This window comes from Balaenoptera acutorostrata, chromosome 5 (assembly GCF_949987535.1).
Source record: "Balaenoptera acutorostrata chromosome 5, mBalAcu1.1, whole genome shotgun sequence".
NCBI classification, from domain to species: Eukaryota; Metazoa; Chordata; class Mammalia; order Artiodactyla; family Balaenopteridae; genus Balaenoptera; species Balaenoptera acutorostrata.
This window is the reverse complement of record NC_080068.1, coordinates 94,044,061-94,064,204: the sequence shown is the minus strand read 5'-3', so window position 1 is coordinate 94,064,204 and position 20,144 is coordinate 94,044,061. Positions and strand designations below refer to the sequence as shown.

The 20,144-nt window shown below is 39.3% G+C and overlaps 1 long non-coding RNA gene across 11 annotated transcripts in view; it reads left to right on the top strand.

Annotated features, from left to right (window-relative positions):
- LOC130708275 (uncharacterized) overlaps window positions 1-20,144 on the top strand; it is a 234,481-nt gene that overhangs the window by 27,034 nt on the left and 187,303 nt on the right. For all 11 annotated transcript variants that reach the window (XR_009008453.1, XR_009008447.1, XR_009008450.1 and 8 more), the window contains exon 2: window positions 7,163-7,276. This is a non-coding gene — a long non-coding RNA (uncharacterized LOC130708275). The remainder of the gene's footprint in view (window positions 1-7,162; window positions 7,277-20,144) is intronic.

Sequence of the window (20,144 nt, the reverse complement as noted above, 5' to 3'; positions counted from 1 at the left end):
GTCACTGTCCAACACTGTGGTGCTCACAAAACAAAGTCTCCTTAAATCGCTCTTCCTCATTGATGTCCTGAGGAATCAGGATTGTTCTTAAATGTGGGTTAGGAATAGCCCACTAAAAAACCCATATTCACAGTTGGGACAGATTCATTCTGGTTTAGGGGACTTCCCTTTGTGTTTTCACAGGTATCTATGCTTACTCTAGTGTAAGAAGTGTAACTGTGTATCAAAACAGGTTAGTTGTCTAGTCAGCTGTTTGGAGAGAGGAGGAAGTCTCAATAATCTCTCCACCCCCAGCTCTCAGCACAGAGGTAGGAATGTAGTAAATGCTTAATATATGTTTGCCGGATGAATGGACGAATGAATGAATCAATGAGTGAATGAACTCACATTTTGCTGAAAGTCTGATGGTTATAGACAGTCTACAATTTCCCCCAGGTTATGATAATATTGAGCAGCCAGAAAGGTTAAGCTCCAGACATAACTATGATCTTTATTTCAAGTGCAAATAGCCTTTATTTTGTAGAATTTTGTAGAAAAGTTTAGTATCATAAAGACCTTCTCCTGAGATTGATTTTTCCCTCAAATCTGTATCTGTGTCAAAATGCCACAAACAAAGTTCAGCAGAAAATGCAGTGAAAATTATTCAAGGTGGGCAAGGAGAAAATATCAAAGCAAGTCTTTCAGGTGGAAAGATAACTACGGCTTTAAGTAAAATCCTTTCTCCTTGCCCATCTTGAATAATTTTCACTGCCTTTTTCTCCAGTTGTAATCCTTTCTAATTTGTACCATATTCTCTGACTAGGGGTATACGCTCATTGACCTGTCATCCAAGTTATGTTTACACAAATAACTTTAACATTAGTGATAATAACTGATATATTTTAATGCCAGGTTAAGTGCTTTCAGTGATGTTATCACACTAAAGTTCTATATTCTTGTAAGAAAACATTATCCTCCCTATTTTTTAATAATTAGAAAGTTAGAGGGTGAATAACTTGTCCAAGGTTTTGCACCTGGTAAGTGTCAGAGTTAGAAGTCACACCAAGATCTAATTTCATTATCTGTATTCTTTTAATTATTTCATGATGTCCCTCATGATATTAAATTCTTGATAGATGGAATATATTTTGTCTAATAATCAGAAAATCCAATGAAATAAAAGGACAATTATAAATGGTGAGTACATGGAAAATATCAGTCAGTTGCCTGCATTTTTCACCTATGAAGATCTTGTGAGGTATTATGATATATCACCAAATATTAGATTTTTCCATAATAAAATTAGAGATTCAAGGAATTTTGGAATTTATTTTTTCAGAGAATATTTATTGATCACCTACTGTGTACCTGCTTTTCTGAGCTTGGGGCATAGAAGAACTGAACAAAATCCTTACTCTCAGGAAAACTGGGAGAACAACACAGATAAAATCCATGATCTTATGGAATTCTCATTCCCATTATTGTCTCAATTACAATGCAGGTGGAAACAAATTATCCCAAATTACACAGATAATCGCCTCTTTAGTCCATTTCACTGCTTCTGTAGACGTAACCAGCCTTAAGCACCTATTGGGACCTCAAATATTCCTTTGAAAATGAATTAAATTTGTAGAATGGAGAATAAAGAAAAATATTTAAAATTGTTTTTTGATCTGTGCTCTGTTTCTCAGTGGACAGTATTGAAGTAATATAATTTCTGCTTTGGTAAAATGGTAATGAGCCTTTATGCTCTAATATTATATGGGAATTAGGGGATTGTTGACAATAATTGTGCCTCAAAAATTTGTGAATTATTTAGTGAATTAAAATTTACTTCATTAACTCACTCAAATTGCACAGGTGTGGACAGTAGTCCCCAAGGCCATCGATGTGTACAAGCTGAACCCCTGTGGGCATGGTAGGTCAGTAACTCATCAAGACATGCCATGACATTTATTTAGGAAAAACCTTTTTTTTTTTTTCAAAGAGAAAATTGGCCACCTATTGGGTTGGCCAAAAGGTTCATTCATTTTTTTCTGTAAGATGGCTCTAGTAGTACTTAATTGTCTTTAACTTCCTTCAAAACAATTGTGTTTGATTGTATGTGACAGCTGTCATATCAGGGTGCATTTTAAAAAAGACATCGAAATTGGTGAATTTTTGTGTAGATATTTTAATATTGAAGATGGAAGAAAAAAAGCAACTTTTTTGGCATATTATGCTTTATTATTTCAAGAAAGGAAAAAACCCAAGCTTAATGTTAAAAAAAAAAAAAAAAGATTTGTGCAGTGTATGGAGAAGGTGCTGTGACTGATCGAACATGTCAAAGTTGGTTTGCAAAGTTTCATGCTGGAGATTTCTCGCTGGATGACGCTCCACGGTTGGGTAGACCAGTTGAAGTTGATAGCGATCAAATTGAGACATTAATTGAGACCAATCAATGTTATGTCATGCAGGAGACAGCAGAAATACTCAAAATATCCAAATCAAACGCGGAAAATCATTTGCATCAGTTTGGTTATGTGAATCGCTTTGATGTCTGGTTTCCACATAAGTTAAGGAAAAAAAAACTTCTTGACCGTATTTCCACATGCAATTCTCTAGTTAAATGTAATGAAAATGTTCTGTTTTTAAAACAAATTGTGACAGGGTATGAAAAGTGGATACTGTACAATAATGTGGAACGGAAGAGATCGTGGGGCAAGCAAAATGAACTGCCAACAACCACACCAAAGGCCGGTCTTCACCCAAAGAAGGTGATGTTGTGTATATGGTGGGATTGGAAGGGAGTCCTCTATTATGAGCTCCTTCTGGAAAAGCAAACAATTAATTCCAACAAGTACTGCTCCCAGTTAGACTAACTGAAAGCAGCACTTGACGAAAAGCGTCCAGAATTAGTCAACAGAAAATGCATAATCTTCCATCAGGGTAATGCAAGACCGCATGTTTCTTTGATGACCAGGCAAAAACTTACAGCTTCACTGGGAAGTTCTGATTCATCCACCACACTCACCAGACATTGCACCTTCAGATTTCCATTTATTTAGGTCTTTAAAAAATTCTCTTAATGGAAAAAATTTCAATTCCCTGGAAGACTGTAAAAGACACCTGGAACAGTTCTTCGCTCAAAAAGATAAAAAGCTTTAGGAAGATAAAATTATGAAGTTGCCTGAAAAATGACAGAAGGTAGTGGAACAAAAGGGTGATTTCGTTGTTCAATAAAGTTCCTGGTGAAAATGAAAAATGTGTCCTTTATTTTTACTTGAAAACCAAAGGCACTTTTTGGCCAACCCAATACTTATCCTGCATTCATCAGCTAATTGCTCCTTCTCCTTCACATGCCTTATAGATGAGTTATCCCCAGAAGAATCTTTGAATCTAAGACTGGCCCCTTTCATCAAGCAGCATCACTTGGTAGACAGGATACTCGAATAGCTCCAGTCATTGGTAGTGACTGTACATTTTAGTTATTTAGTCCATTAGTCCATTACCTGCAACCTTTGGGAATCCTGGGACTTAAGCTTTGTGGCTTTGACATGTTGGGTGTGACCTTGGATATCCCTGAAATGTAGTAATAGCTCTTGTTGTTGTTTTTTTTCTGGTGTGAATTCATCTCAGCTGTCATTGAAGGCAAATGTGTAGGGTAATTAGGGCACTTATGGCAGTGACTTACTTTTATTCTACACATACATCACCAAAGGACTTTATGAAAATTCGTATCCTGGTTTTCTAGTTCCAGAGAAGGGCCTGAGATTCTGCATTTTTCTCCAAGAGTGCCAATGATGCTGGTCCTTAGAGCACCCTTTAAATGGAGAGTGAACCTGATCGACTACCCATGAATCACAGCTCAAGGCAGCTGTGTTGTTTTCCTTTTATTGTTACACACCCAGTAATTGTAATTAAGGCTTTAAAGAAGCAACTTAAAAATTTGTAGTTGCAAATTGAATGTACTTTATGAAGAAAATATATGTTATACTGATGTTCACAATTCGGGATGAAGAAACTCTCACTTGAGATGGAAACCTCATCCATGTCAGGGGTTCATTTTGTACGTTTGGGGAACTCCTTCACATACGTTATCTTATTTGGACCTTACTACCACTTTGAGGTTGACCAGCTGAATATTTTGCTAACTTATTTCTACAGATAATTCAAATGAGAAACATAGCAGCGGGTGACACCCCCAAGATCACACAAAGTATTGTGACAAAGCAGAGGAATGAAACCAAGGATCCCAGCTTTTAGTTTGGTGGTAGAGCCATCTAACAAAATGCTTTTCATTTTATCCTTCCAAACCCCTCTAAATTGATTGCCTTGCTTAACATATTGTATGTTCAAACTAAATTGTTATATATGCTTATAATATACTTAGCTATCATCAACGTCATTACCATTATCACCCAAAACACTCCATGGCAGTGCTTCTGAAAAGCACTTATTATGTTTAAGGAATATTTTGTGTGGTACACTGGATATACAAAAGAACATAGGAGTCAAGGCCTGCTGTTCAAATAACACACAAATGATTTTCATGACAACATAAGAGAGGAGATTTGAAATATCAAATTACAGATATCAAATCAAATGAGCTAATACAGTTTTGTTAGATGCTTAATACCTAATGAACACTCAAATAATGTTACTATCAAACAGGTGTTTAAACAATAAAAGTTATAGAATATTGAAATATTTAGTGGTCAAGGAAATCTCAACAGATGAAGCAAGATTTTTACTGGCTCTTGAAAGAAGTAAAATCAAAGTGGTTAAGAGCAAAGCTCTGGAGTTTAGGTGCCTGGATTTGAATTACAGCCCAGCCAATCCCATACTCTGTGAATTTGGGTTAAGTAACTTGACTCAATTACTCTCAGAAGTAACTCAGAGCCTAAACTTGATCATTGGTAAGCTGGGGAGAGAATAATTGGTTCTACCTCAAGTGTTGTTGAGAAAATTAAATAAGACATAAAAAAACACTTAGTATACTGCTTGATACGTGGAAAGTGCTCTGTAATCAGAGCTAATTTTATTGATCATCTATTTGTTCTAAGCACTACTTACACGTGTCTACTCATTTCAGCTTGACAGCAACCCCATGAGGTCATGCATTATTATTCCCATTTTCAATATATGAATACTAAAGTTCAGAGAGATTAAATGATTTGCCTTAACTCACACAATTTGGTATTGTGAGAAATGTGGTTAAAACCCAGGTATCTGGCCTTAAATCTGTGTTCTTTACTAAACTATACCAACTGTACAGACATCAGTTCTATTATTACTTCTACTATACTACCACCACCACCATCACAATGACTATTTTTGTTGTTATTTTTGTGATTGCTGCAGTGGTTATTAATATTATTTGTATCGTATGCCATTACAGCTTTAGGAAAGCTGAACAAAGTAAGGTGAAGTGGGGTGCATTCTAGTGTGAGTAAAGGTAGAAAGGTGGAGATCCATCTGTCCTGATAGGGCCAGTATGGGCCAGCTGCTGGGCCAGTATGACTGAGGTGGAGAGCTTGTGGGGTGAAGAAGTAGGAAATTAGGTGGAAGAGGGAGGTTGGCGCCAGACTACAGGAGATCTTTAATCTCACTCTAACTTGATAGGGCTTTGTTCTGAGGAAAATGGGAGTTTTTTTTTTTTTGTTTTTTTTAATTGGAGCATAGTTGCTTTCGACTGCTGTGTCAGTTTCTGCTGTACAGCAAAGTGAATCATGCATACATATACAAATACCCCTCTTTTTTGGATTTCCTTCCCATTTAGGTTACCACAGAGTACCGAGTAGAATTCCCTGTGCTATACAGTAGGTTCTCATTAGTTATGAAAATGGGAGATTTGGAGTCTTTTTAATAAGGGAATGATTAAGTTGTGTCACCCACCCATGTGCCCCATCCACTCTAATGCACATTAGGAATGTAGATAAAAAGGTCTTAGCTATTCTCAGGACAACAGATATGATCACAGACTCACAAACACATATGCTGTACACTAAGAAACCCACACATGAAATGTGGCTATAAAGTAATAATGCTAATTGAACAAGGCTCTTGTGGAATTTATCTTATTACTCTATAGCCCTGGCTCCTATATAAGAAATATATCAGAAAATAAAACTGGGGGAATCAATCACACTGCCTAGAAGTTCTTCTATGTGACTCACTTAGTGGGTATGTGATGGAAGAAACTTTTATGGTAGGGAAATTCCTATCAGTCACAGCTTTTATAACTGCTTATTGAAGATATACACAGCTCTACAATGGCAGTGCTAAAATTGGCTTTTACTTCCTTGAACCATCATTGTATTGAACCATGTAACCAGAAAATCACAATGTGGTGATCTTTCTCTACACTAATCCTTCCATGAGTGCTTAATGGCTTGTCTGTTCATCTTGGAGATAATAAACCTTGCATTGAAGCAATAGCTGTTTTGGCGACTTTGCATAAATCATTATTTGTAAAAAGTGAAGGAAAACCTATAGATAGGAACCAAGGACTGGGATTGCTCAGCTTTTAAGAATTAGCTCTGGTAATTGCTGTGACTACATTGGAAATGCACTGAGCAAATAGACACAGACCAGAAAGTAAATATTATCTCTCAAAGTGATCAATATAACAACTTCCAGCACAGGAAGGGCAATTATTAAATATCCTAGCAAGGTTTGTCGGAGCAAAACAACATTGTAATAAAATGCCTGCTAGGTAGAAAATGGGAAACAGACAAAGACCTATAGAAACATGGAGAGTTATTCTTCTATAGCTAAAAATCAAGTTGACATGTTATAAGAAAGTGTACATAGAAAAGTGTACATAGAAAATAGTTGTCTTATTAAAATAGTACAACTTACAATTTTAAAACAAGTTATTTCCAATGATTTTAAAATATTGCTTCAATTAAGATAGTTTTCTTAAAGCAGGAGACCAATTGGCTTCCCACATGAGATTTGTACCATCCTGTTTTTCATCTTCTCCTGTCATACCTTGAGTCACCGTTGAATCACTCCATTTCTCAGCATCCTACTAGGCTAAGAGAACACAAACATTTTCTTGAAGTAAAGGCAGATAGAATTTTCTCCCAAACACAGATTCACAAGAAAACAAGACAAAGAGAGATTGAAGAGAGAAGTAGGACACTATATTTAGGCCAGTTGCCTGATTTCCACCAAACTTTATCCTAATTTCTTTTAGGCTCTTGTCCCAGAGGCTGATTTTGTTGTTCAAGAAGCAGACACACCTACAGTGGATAACTCAGCCAGCAAAAAATACTCTCAGATTAGTAACGGACCAATAAACAACACACTGGTGAGTCTGAAGCTGATAGAATATCATCCTGATGTGTTAGCCAATGGTTCAAAGTTTGCACAAGGAGGCTTTGTTTGTTTGTTAATTTCTTTCTTTTTCCATTTTATTATTTCTGCTCTTTATACACTTTTTTGCTTTCTCCAAGTTACCTCCCACCCCTATTCCTCTTCCTTTTTTCCTTTCTTCATGCTTTCTTTCATTCCTCCTACCTGGGCTGCTGCAATAGTCTCCTAACTGGTTTCCCTGATTCTACCCTTGCCCCTAAAGTCTGTGCTCAACACTGTAGCCAGAGAAATCTTTTTAGGACATAAGCCAGGTCATATCCCTCCTCTGCAAAACACCCTGCCCTGGCTTCCTATTTTACCCCAGTCTAAGCCAAAGCCCGTGCAGAGGCTACAGGGTCCTACAAGATCCAGTCCTCTGTTTACTTGCAGAGCTTGTTTCTTCCTTATTTCTCCCAGACAAGACAGACCCACTCCCAACTTAGTGCTCTTTTATTGGCTCTTCCCTCAATATCTGAATGACTGACTCTCACTTTCTGTAAGACTTTGCTTAAACCTCACCTTCTCAGTGACCACTGACTACCTTGTTTAAAACTGAAATCAACCCTCCTCCTCTCCCTCAACTCTGGCAATTTTTTTAAAATTAATTTTTATTGGAGTATAGTTGATTTACAGTGTTGTGTTAGTTAACCCTGGCATTCTTGATTTCCTTTACCCTGTTCTTTTTAACATATTACACAATTTACATATTTATTATGTTTATTGTTAATTGTCTTTCTTCTTACACTAGAATGTAAGCTCCATTAGAAAGGAACCTTTGCTTGTTCAGTGATTTATTCCCTGAGCCTAGAACAGTGTCTGAGAAAAGCAGGTACCTGATAAATATATTTTTCAAAAAATGAAAGTAACTATCTTCAAGGTGGGAAACAGACAAGATAGTGAAATATAAAACAATTGGTAAGTGTGATGATGGAGGTCTGTAGTTATTTTAAAAGTAAAAATAGAAATTTTCCTTCTCTGTTAACATGAGGGTGAAGACAAGCTTGAGGAAATGATCAGAGAAATGGTAACATTAGTGCAGGATTTGGGAGCATGATGAGAATTTCACCAGGCAGACTAGAATATCACAGGTGAGGGAATGCGTTCTGGATAGAAAGAACAACATATGAGAAGGCACTGGTGTGTGAGAGCCACTTTGTGTATATATTTGTGGAAAAAAGGTGCAAGCAATACGCTTAGATGTATTACAGGGAACATATAGGGTAGAAGTTGGAAATGAGGTTGTACAGGTAGAGCAACAGAGGAGCCAGATGATGATGGGTCTCACTTGCAAAGCTAAAGAGATTAGATTTGTCCCAAAGACAACAGGTATTCACTGAAGGACTGAACAAGGGAGAAATGATGCGATTTAAATTTTTAAATATATTGATAGCATAGGATGGATGGGAGAAAATGCCTCTGGTGTCTAAGAAACCATTTGCAGGATACTGGTGGAGACTTCAATTAAGGCAATGGAATCAGAGAGCTGAGGGGTCATGTCTGAGAAAGATTTAAAAGGAAGACCTCTCACGAATCAGTAACTGATAGCTGATGAAGTGTAAGGAACAAGGCTGAGTCTAAGATAATTCTGACATTTTTAGTATGAGTGACCAATTGGATTGTGATAATATTAGCTATAAATGGAAAATTAAGAGATGAGCAGGTTTGGGGAAATCATGTTTTTAATGAAATGTTGAGTTTTTTGTGCTAGGGAACTCCCAGAGGAGTCATAAAGTAATTAAAAATAAGTGAATTAAGTGGGTAGAACTTAGGATACACATTTAGAAAGGTGGTGATAGAGATCTGAGCAGGAATAGTTACTGACAGTTAAACCATGATGAGTAGTGTCATTGTCCCACCAGAATCTGCCGAGTGATAAGAAAGCCAAGGTTGGTGTTCTGGGGAAAGTTATTATTTTATTGTTAGGTAGAGGAAATACTACCTGTGAATGGGATATTGCATAAATCATCAAAGATTTGGGAAGATAAGGAGGGTGTAGTGGTGTCATGGAAGTCAAGAAAGAAAGGAATGACCCCCATGATTCAGTACTATAGGGAGACCACTGAAGATAAGGAATGGAGACCAAGGAGTTACCCACCTTACGAAGAAAAATTTTCAGAGGCGTTTCGGGAATGGAAGACAAACTACAGTGTATTGAAAAGTCTAAGGGGTATAATGGGTAGAATATTATGTTTATAGATGAGTCTTTAAGAAACCAGATATGAAGGGTAGCATAGAAATAAGGAAACGATTTAAGGTGGATATAAGGTGAAGAGAAGATTATTTCTCATACAAGAGAGAATTGTTGGGCAGATAGATTCAATGCTGTCCAAGAGTTTGAAAATGAAGGAGAGAGAGACTAAGCTGTTCTCAGCCCTGCAGGAAGGGGCCCATTCTGTGTGGGGGAGAAATAGGAGTTGGGATGCAGATCAAAAATGGAGGCATTAACCCCCAAAAGAAAAAAAAAAAAAAGATTATTTGTTCTTTGGAGTTGAGAGGAGAGGATGGTGGTGTTTACAAATAAACATATGGGGAACACTGGGGTATTAAGGAATCAATATATAACTCTCCCCACTCCACACCATGTTCCCTGAATTCAGAACCAAATGAAGAATCACACAATGGTTTTCATCTCTCTGAGGCAGAGAGGTGAAACTCAACGTGGAAGCTTTATAAATGATGGGTTGACTGGAAAACGCCCTGTGAGGTATGGGTCCAGAGACTTGTTAATATTCTAGCCATGAACTAGGAATTAGACAGGCATATAGAGCTGGACAGCTGGACATATCCAAGCTTCCCCATACAGAATGGGCCCCTTACTCTGGGGCCAAGAACAGTGAGCAGATGCCAATGTGTGCTCTCTGAAGATGGATCTCAAGGAGAGAAGGGGTTGAAGTGAGCATGTCCAGTCCTTTCTCCCATACGAACCAATCAGATACTTAATTCTGGCACCATGAGACCGGTGATACAGGAAGTCCCCTTTCCAACAGGGAAAATTGATGAGGTTGAAGGAATTCCCACTTCGATTTATTATTTGAAGCAGAAAGTGAGTTCTTCCTATGTTTGAAGGAGGTGAGAATAGGGGTAGGAGGGCTGAGGAAACATAGTGAATGTGTGTAATGGCTGCTTTGAAGAATGAAAGAGTGATCCAGGGACATATGGAAGAATTGTTCAGGGGAATCAAAGCCCAGCTGAGGACAGAGAACATATGTTTACTCTTCTCCAGAAGGTCCTGGCAGGTATTGTCTAGGAGATAAATGCTTTAATTTATACTGAATTGGAAACTTTCATGGGAGTTGAAGTGGTGGCAAAAGAATGGTTGAAATCGTGAGGTCTAGACTTGAGTCTCGGTTCTCTATTTCTGCATAACAAATAACTCCTAAAGTGAATGGCTTAAAATAACAGAGATTTATTGTTTCTCATGGTCAGGAATCCAGGCAAGATTCAGCTGGACAGTTCTTCTGGTGAAATGCCATCACTTAGGTTACCCATCTGACCTAGACTGGGCTGGAAGGTCTAAGGTTAATTCGTTTACAAGTCTGGCACCTCTACATGGTCTTTCTTTGTCTCTCTCTCTCCCTTTCCTTTTTCCTTCCCTTCCTTCTCTCTTTCTCTCTCTCCACATTGTGTGTTATCATTTAATAATCTTGCTAGCTTCTTTATGGTGTGGAGGTTGGCTGCCTTCGAGAGCACAGAAGGGAAAGTTGCTAGACTTTTTCAAAGTGAGGATTGAAACTCAACAAAGTCAGTTCTGCACATTCCAGTAATTACAAGGCCAGCCCAGATTCAAAGGGAATGACTGAAGTAGACACTCTCTCTCTTTCTTTTTTTTAAATCAGGGTATGGTTGTTTTACAATGTTGTGTTAGTGTCTACTGTACCGCGAAGTGAATTAGAGTTCCCTGTGCCATGTAGCAGGTTCTCATAGACTCTCCCTCTTAATAAAGGGACAAGCTGCATATACAGGGAGAAGGGCAATTGATGAGAGCCATCTTTGAAGACTATCTACCACCACAGGAGAGTGGGAAGAAAATGCATCCAGCTTCCTGATATGCAAAGAGAAAACCCAGGATTTCACTTGCCCATAGAAGAGGCTAATGGCTGGAGTTTATTTTATGGGTGAATTTCTCCTACCCATAGAGGGAACTGTAGTATTTCTGTTAGAAGGCAGAAATTCTTTCATAGTGCTATGGATTTTCTAGCAAAAGTTTCAGGGCTTAGGGGAAAAAACACTAATGTATTTGAAATTTCATTTTGATGTTCTTTTTTTTTTAACATCTTTATTGGAGTATAATTGCTTTACAATGATGTGTTAGTTTCTGCTTTATAACAAATTGAATCAGTTATACATATACATATGTCCCCATATCTCTTCCCTCTTGCATCTCCCTCCCTCCCACCCTCCCTATCCCACGCCTCTAGGTGGTCACAAAGCACTGAGCTGATCTCCCTGTGCTATGCTGCTGCTTCCCACTAGCTATCTATTTTACATTTGGTAGTATATATAAGTCCATGCCACTCTCTCACTTCGTCCCAGCTTACCCTTCCCCCTCCCCACGTCCTCAAGTCCATTCTCTACGTCTGTGTCTTTATTCCTGTCCTGCCCAGCTCGCTCTGAGGAGTGAAACTAGTTTGGACATGAAAGTGTCACACTAAATTAGGCTCTGCTTGGCCTTTGGGGAGATGGTAAAATTAGGATTTGCCATGAAAACATGCAAGAATTTGAATCTCGTAGGTAAGGCTGCTGTTTAGGAACTATATGAGGCTGGTATAGGTGATGTAGGATGCCCTCTTCCTCTGAGGGTTTACTCCTTCTATGGCAGTGCTTAGCTCCTTTTTGGACCCAGGATTATTCATTATCTAGGGCTTGTCATGTATGGGCTCATATCCTTTTAGAAACTCCTGGCTTTCCTTGGATTTTCTCATCAGAGTTTGCGTTTCCACTTTGACCTTCCATGCAGTTTCTCTACCTGTTCCTTAGGGCTTTAAATTCTGGAGTAGATGTGCAGCTCCATCTCTATTCTTGTTAGGGGAACAAAACTTTTTTTCATATTCTTTGACTTTAGACCAACTAAATTTTCACCTTTAGAGGCCACACCTTTTTTCCTATGGAAAATTGAACTTACACATTCTTGAGGTTTCCTATGACCACTTCCCTGAGGTTGTACCAAGGTTCTGGGATCATCACAAAGTACCAATGCACTGGTTCTATTGGGAAGTGAATGGTCCCAGCCTCCACAATGCACAATGCATTTAAGGAATCTTTGGTAAGGTTGTGAGCCCTGGGCCCTAGTCTCTCTGGGACACTATGTGGTCATTCACTGAAGTTTTGTCCACCATCTGGTACCACAAAGAGGTAGGTTGCAGGTATCCTCAGCACGGAGAACCATGTGACTTTTTTTTCACCAACTCTCTTCCATCCAGGAAAATTGCTTTTAATTATTGGGTATCCCTCTTATTTCAAACACTACTGTTCCTAATGAGTTTAGGCTTTTGACTATAAAAGCCAGGAGACTTGTCACAAATCTCTCTTGGTGTGAGCCTGTTGCCTGCTTGAATGTGGGCAAAAGACATGGGAAAGACAGAGAAAACATAAATTAATAATGCAAAACTCTTTCTGCCACATTTTCATGTCACTACCAATCAAAGATGATTTGTCCATGTGTCTCTACCTCCCAGAGGGACTGCTAGGTAGTCTGTTAAACAGTTTCATCTAAGTGAATATAATAATTCAAAACAGTGATAGAAGCTGTTTGAGCTCCTACAATCCTCATCCTGGCATATGTGTCTGTTTCAATAGTGGCCTTCTGGAGAAAATGCCTAATTTTGTTAGTCATTCAAAGAAATGACATGCCTTTCAACGTAGGTAGAATCAGAGGGAAAGAATGAGACAGATGAGGGTGGGCAGGGCAGTACAGGATTATCTCATTATAATACTTAAGTATTGGATTATTCAGCCTATTGTAGAATAGGGTCTGTTGATGTGCCCACACTGACACAAATAACAAAGATGCTAACATTTGAATATCACTTTACAATATCTGCAGCACTTTTCTACCCACAATTTCATTTGAACCTGGATTCTATACTCATAGAATATTGCCATTGAAAGGAATTTAGTTACCTCTCTTCCCATCCAACACAAGAATCTCATTAAAAAACCTAATGGACACGTGCAGTTACTTGTCCTTGAAAAATTCAGGTGACGGGGAGCCCATCACTTCAGGATGCCAAGTATTTTAAAAGTACAACTCTACTTGCTCAGAAGAAGTTTTGTTTTGAACAGAGCTGATAGCTATATCATCCATAAATTCCATTCATTAGCCTCAGTGTGAGAAAAAGAGAGCTAGCCTTTGGAGTCAAAATTGCGACTTAGCCACTGACTGGTGATTTTGGGCAAGTGGCATGAACTCTCTGAGTATCCATTGGCTCACCTGTAAAATGCTGATAATCTGCTGACCACGCAGAATTGCTTTGAGTATTAAAAGAAATGGTGAACTATGAACCTTAAAGATAATACCTCATTTGGTTCTCACCCAAGGTAGGGGACTTTATGACGAATATCACTTATTGTTTCATGCTGTAATACACCAGGTTTCCTTTCAGGCTTTAAGCCACTGCTTTAACTGTGAGTGTACCAGCTTCATGAAGCCTCTCCTCTCTCATGTACTGCTTCCAACATGCTAAAATCATGAAACATCATGCCTTCCACCTGAGGGTCAGTCAAGAGCCAATCTGTGCTGAGTGAACCTCACCAAAGTCTGTGTGAACCCAGACCTGACTTTTGCAGACATTATTTCTCTGGCTCAGGGGTCTTTTTCCTTTATTTCTGAGTTCTATCAAGCTCTTGATTATTGACCTTATTGTACATTTGATACTTTTTCTTTACAACCTACTTCTTCTACGTATGACATCACCATGCATAGCACACCCATCTTCTCAGTAACTTGCGGCAGAAATTAGGAATCATATTTGCCTTCATCCTTGGCCCAAGTGCCACATTCAATCAGTCACTAAGTTCTGTCAATTCTACCTCCAAATTATATCTCAAATCTGTCCCCTTCTCTCCATTGCCCCTGCCCAGTCCAGACGTGCACCATCCCTTCCTGGAACTATTGCAAGGGCTTTGCCAAATGGATGATGTCAAGTCAACTAAAAAACTTATAAAATTAAATGATAACCCAGCCTCTATTTAAGGAAACCAAGGTCTATGTAAAATATTTAGGACTATCTCTAACCCACTCTCTCCTTTTTTTTTTCTTTTTTATTATTAAAGTTGTAAGTTTCAAGTTATCTGGAAAATTCAGTTATATGGAACCCCTTATTTCCTAACTGTGCTAAGTGAGAGGACTAATATAGTGTATTTATTCAAGATTGATTTTTGCAAAAGATTGTTCCCATATGGGGATTGTGCTTGTGACTCATGGAGTCTCTCTTTTTCTTCTGGCTGCTTTGAAAAGCCAAGCAAAAGTTCCTTCAAGCCCAGCAGTTAATTGTCACAGTGATGTCTGTTTGATGACTCCATATTTATTTTAAGAGGAACTGCATCCCGTTGGGCCTGCCAGGATGAGTTAGCTGCGAAATGCATTCCTAAATAGCTAAATGATTCAGCTCAGGATCCCATATATGACATTGACTTTGTAATGCGGCTGCATGTCTATCTGTTGGAAAGTCTATCTATTTCGGTTCTGTGCTTTATTTTATAATTCAATATTGCATATGAATAGGTAATGGAGGGAAGCTTTCCTGCCTCACAAAACCCATGTTGCAACCAATACGTCGTTAAAACTTTGGGCAGGTACTTGGAAGCTTCCTATGACGAGAACTCAGTTATATGGGGTCAATGTCTCTGAAGACATTCAGAATTGCACACTGCAGTTTGCAAATAACAACTAGGATGCTCTTGAACCGAGAATCCCCCAAGAGGGTACTTACCTCCTTTGCATCAATAAAGTACAACAGCTTCTTATCAGAGGCTGACTTTTGCTTACAGCTAGAAATCTGGCTAAGCTCAGTTTCTAACCACTTAGAGACTTCAAATAATTCCCAAATTATACCTTCCTTCAAAGGGAATATGCTTTAAATAAAGTGTATAATGTTAGGAAAATAATAATTCACACACTTGCACAACTTAGCAGCCTGTTTAAAGACAAAGAGAATAGAGAGAGGCACAGATTGTGCCTTGGCCACTGGCCTCCCCACTTCCCCCCAAAGTGCTCAGGGAATGTGCTTCTTTTTAAAGAGTAAGGATTTAATCAGCACTGAACCCCAGAGTGGCTCAACTGGGCATTTTGCTCAGCAAATAATATATTGAGGATAAAAATGTCGGTGTTTCTCTGAGATAGCATGAACCCTGGTAAAGTAAGGTTGCTTGCTTGCAGCAAAGGGTCAGAGCACTAACTTGGTTTTCAGCAAATTCTCTAAGTGTGCTTCCCTCCATTTCTACCAAAGAACCCAAAGTCTACAAAAGGACTGTGTATTCTACCTGTGGTTCACTGTATTCTGTGGACTGCCTGTTAATTCTGAGGGGAAAACAATCCTTCATGTTGACAAAAGGAGTGGCTTGGGTGGGATAAGAGATGCAGCATGTTTCCAGGGACAGCCATCTCCACTAGGGGTCCAGGGGGTAACACCCAGCACTCTAGGTATCCAGGTACACATGAACTTGTCTTCTCTCCTTAGCATCTGAAATGGTGCTAGGTACCCTCTTTGGGAGAATCAAGAACATATTCATTCAAATGATTTTTCTGAGTTCTGTCGATTAGATAAGGAACCCCAGACGAGAAAGGGTGGTTAAGAGTCATGATACTCAATTTCTAATTTTGGTATGTCATAAACCTATGAGATTTTGAGAAATCCATTTAATCACACTGGGTATCATTTTCTTTATCTGTCAAATAAGAGGAGCTGTTCAATTTCTGAGATGGCTTGTTACTCAGAGAATCTCAGGTGAATGAGAAGGGAGGTATTATGCAGAGGGGTTATTTATATTGATGGTGTGCTCAGCGGTTTTGAAGCTTCATATTTTAAAATTCTTGTGCACACTTTTATGCTGGAGTATTTTTTTCTTAGATCAAAATTAAGAAGAAAGAAGTATCATGGAATCTAGTCTAGTCTTGCAGCCAACATTTGAATTTCTTCTAAAACACTTTTACTAAATAACTATATATTCCATACTTGAGTGCCTCTAGTTACAGAATACCCACAATCAGCAAACTTACTCATCTTTGAAGCACTCTAACTGTTCCACCTTATGTAATATATATGTTCTTTCCCTCACCCTACAATGACTACAAAAGGTTACATTCCTTTTATACAAAAAAAAAAAAAAAAAGCTATCCAAAAATGGTCTACATCATGGAAACTGACTGAACTCAGTACTTCCACTGTCAAAAGTACTCAAGTACTCACTTTTGTTTCAGTACTGCCTTATAAATACCCGGAGTACCCCCATCTGGAGTCTTCCATGCCAACAGACTTAGCTTGCAATGGTTCAAGTTACCATGTTTTGGGGAGGGAAGCAAATTAACACCTGGTTTCCATACAAGAAGTACAGTACTGGGAGCATACATGGGGGCATCCATGCCTGAAAGAAAATGTTGTTTACACTACCAAGTGGGACCTACATCAGTTGGGGGACATAGGTTGACAGTGCTTCCAACATGGCCCCCTGGACATCTAATAGGCCTAAAGTTTCCCAGTTCAATTTGAATAATTGTGTCTAGTCCTTTTTCCTGAAGGGACTACCCAAGAATAGTCCATCCAATCTGTCCTGTTTGTCTGTACCACCACCTGTTCAAGAGCTATGGCAATGGAGGTGGGGAAGACATCCTGAGATGCTGATGGGGGTTGTGAGTGGGAGACACAGGGACTGGGGAATCCCCTGATGTTTCTGATAGACTCCTCAGTAAAGTTAAGGGGGATGTGATCAAATTGTGTTCAGAGCTGTCTGGCAGGAGATGGCAGGCCCAGCAGTCATTTAATCTACTTGTAGTACTTTGGAAGAGCTGTACGAGGGTGTTTTCCTTAATGAGAAAAGTTCTAGAGGTGGCTATGAAAGACAAAAGACCATCAATGTGCCTCCCTCTGAGGTACCTCACAGAGTCTAAGCTACTGGGTGCTGGGGTGTTGTTCTCTCTCCACTGCCCCAAAGTCAGTATGCTCCATTCCAGTAGCTGTAACTTCACATTTGTTACCAAGCATCCTCTGTTCATGCCCAGACCTTTTGCTTGGAACAGACTGTTGTAAAAGGGCTAAGAATATTTTTATAAAATATACAGACGCCTATTACATACTCAACATATTTGGCTTACTTGGGCGACGGTAGAAAAATTCAGCGACCATGTATGTATTATCCTTATGATGTAGTTTCATGTCAGTCCAACAGGAGAATCCAGGAGGCTGAACCAGAATTCACTGTGAGTCCTTTCGGCCTTTATGTGGTCAGACATCTTGAAGGTATATCATCTAGGTCATTCTGGGATTGCTGTTAAGGGAAAAGAAGGTAGCTTCATGGCTAGGAATGGTCAGGATGAAATCCTGAATTTTCAAAATAGGTCTATATAATGCCCACCACTTTCTTCCTGACAATTACCCTAGAAGCAGATAAGAGGAGAAAATCTTTTTCTGTGGACAGTTGCAGTGAACAAACTGACTTACTAAGGTGTGTAGACCAGGAGGAGTTAAGAAAGGTAAAGTCAAAAAGATCTTTGAGTCAATTTTTGAGGAGGCCATTGAAACCATCAAAAATACCAGATGCCTCGGGATGGGATGGAAAGGTCTATCAAATACCTTGACTATCAGCTATTGTTGAGTGGCTTCAGCAGTAAGAGGTGCAACACTGCCAGATTGCATATAGTCCAGAAAGCTGAAAACCCAACACAAATTAGTTTTATAGGTTGCAATGGCAGGAGTAGAGCTGACTGATTAGACTGACAAGTGACTTACAACCTGAAATAGTGTCTGCATTTGTGAGGCATCGCCAATAGTCCTGAGAAGGTCAAAGGTCTGACATACTCGATCTATAGCAAACAGGTGGGGGCCACTCCCTATGCAATGTAGTCTTCCTCACTTCAAAGCAAACTGGTAAACTTTTGGGAGTATTCACAAGTCTGGCATGCAATGGTAGCTTCTGCTTCAGATATAGGGAATCCTTTGTGTTGTGCCCAGTTTGTGATGATGAATGCATTTCCAGTACTAGGATGGTATCAGGCAGCACTAGTGGCAATCTGGGAATTGCTCAGCAGCTTTATTCCACTTGGTCTGACTGACGCTTACCATAGGCATTTTTATGAGTGACTCGTGCTTCCATCATCAGCTATGATTTGTCTCTACAGTTTGTGGTTCCAAAGAGGGCTGTCATTAATCTGCCAGTCTACGGTTTTCCAAGTGGTAGACCAGACAGCTAGGTTATTGGCAACAAGAGCCCCAAGCTCAAGAGTTAGTATAAGCTAAGAATGGCCTTGAGTTTTGGCCACTGAGCCAAAGAATCACATCTACTTTCTGTTCAGTTAGTGTTGATGTTGAACTGCTGTGGTAGCCAGTGGACACCATTGAATTTCAGGTGAGCTGACCCATCAATAAACCACACTCAGGAATTCAGGGGAACTTTGGCACGTTGAAGTCCCATTGAATCAGTAGTTTTGTGGGGTAAAATATTCCCCTAAAGGGATAAATGCCACTTTTTCATGCAAAGTTGAGATGCTGCTGGGACCAAATTGGCTGCATTTTTGAATATATCATTTCAATTTGACAAGCATGTCTTGTTGGGATTCTTCTACATTCTACCATTTAGTCTAAGTAGACCCAGTCTAAAATGGGAATGCCAGTCCGGAGGGTCACAAGGATTCTATGTGCCAGGAGTTCATTTGTGTCAGGAGCCTAGTAGCAAGCTAAAAGATAGTTCTCAAAAGGAGTGTACTGGTAGTCTTTAGAGATAATGAGTCCAAACACCAGGGGGCTCTTCTGGGTTGAGGCTACCACCTGTTGCTGGAGGCTCCACTTCACAGACTCTTCAGTCACAGAGACTTTTAGCTTAAATGGGTCATTAGGGTGGTGAGTCCCAAATGTATTAGTACTTCTCTTCATCTGGTTCTTCTCAATCTGGAGAATCTCCTGTGGCATTTACAGGATGGGGCAAATAAGCATGTAGATCATTTCTTTCTCTTATACATTTGGATGAAGAATCAACAGCAACATTACATTAAATCAGCCTGAAGCCTCCATCCACAAGGTCATGTTCACTTTCTTTTTCCACTCTTAACCCAATCAAGGTGCCCCGTCTTCACTACTGCACTGAATCAGATGATTAATTGAGTATCTTTATCCAAAAAAGCCATAGAAGCTTGTGCCCCTCTCTCCCCAAGGTTTTACTGCCTGCTCAAAGGTGAATATGGCCTTCAGTTTCCTTTGGAAACAGTGAGATCTTTGACCTACGCCTCATCATCTTTGTCCTTAAAGCAGCCAAGATCAGAGTAGGAGAGGATGGAGGAATAAGGCGCCATGGAGAGGGAATGGCTCTGCACCAGTAAAGAAGGCTTTGCACTTTTAGTTTTAAGTGGTATAGCAGCAGCTCATGGTTCATCCAAACAAAGGTCCAATGTTTCCAGCCATAATACTTTATATCAGGTGGGGAGGTCATCATTACTGCCATAACCTACTTCAGCTTTGGATGTCCCCTGATCCAGCAGTCATAGCCACATTGCTTTCTGATGTGGCCCATGGGGTTTGTATCTTGTGGCTGATGTGGGATTTACTAGCACAGCGTCAATGTTCTTTTAAGGAGTTTATCTTGATCTGGGACAATTCTACCCCATCATCAAGATAACA